Source organism: Terrapene carolina, unplaced genomic scaffold (assembly GCF_002925995.2).
Source record: "Terrapene carolina triunguis isolate 2854851 unplaced genomic scaffold, T_m_triunguis-2.0 Scaffold833, whole genome shotgun sequence".
NCBI classification, from domain to species: Eukaryota; Metazoa; Chordata; order Testudines; family Emydidae; genus Terrapene; species Terrapene triunguis.
This window is the reverse complement of record NW_020665184.1, coordinates 1,548,152-1,548,473: the sequence shown is the minus strand read 5'-3', so window position 1 is coordinate 1,548,473 and position 322 is coordinate 1,548,152. Positions and strand designations below refer to the sequence as shown.

The 322-nt window shown below is 47.2% G+C and overlaps 1 protein-coding gene across 1 annotated transcript in view; it reads left to right on the top strand.

Moving 5' to 3' along the window:
- CACNA1A (calcium voltage-gated channel subunit alpha1 A) overlaps positions 1–322 on the top strand; it is a 140,676-nt gene that overhangs the window by 121,939 nt on the left and 18,415 nt on the right. The window lies entirely within an intron of this gene.

The window sequence follows — 322 nt, the reverse complement described above, 5'->3', positions numbered from 1 at the left end:
TATCTATCTATCTATCCCCATTCACCCCCTCTATCTATCTATCTATCCCCATACACCCCATCTATCTATCTATCTATCTATCTATCTATCTATCTATCTATCTATCCCCACACACCCTATCTATCTATCTATCTATCTATCTATCTATCTATCTATCCCAGGGGTGGGCAAACTTTTTGGCCCGAGGGCTACATCTGGGTATGGAAATCATATGGCGGGCCATGAATGCTCATGAAATTGGGGGTTGGGGTGCGGGAGCGAGTGACGGCTCCGTCTGGGGGTACGGGCTCTGAGGTGGGGACAGAAATGAGGAGTTATGGGT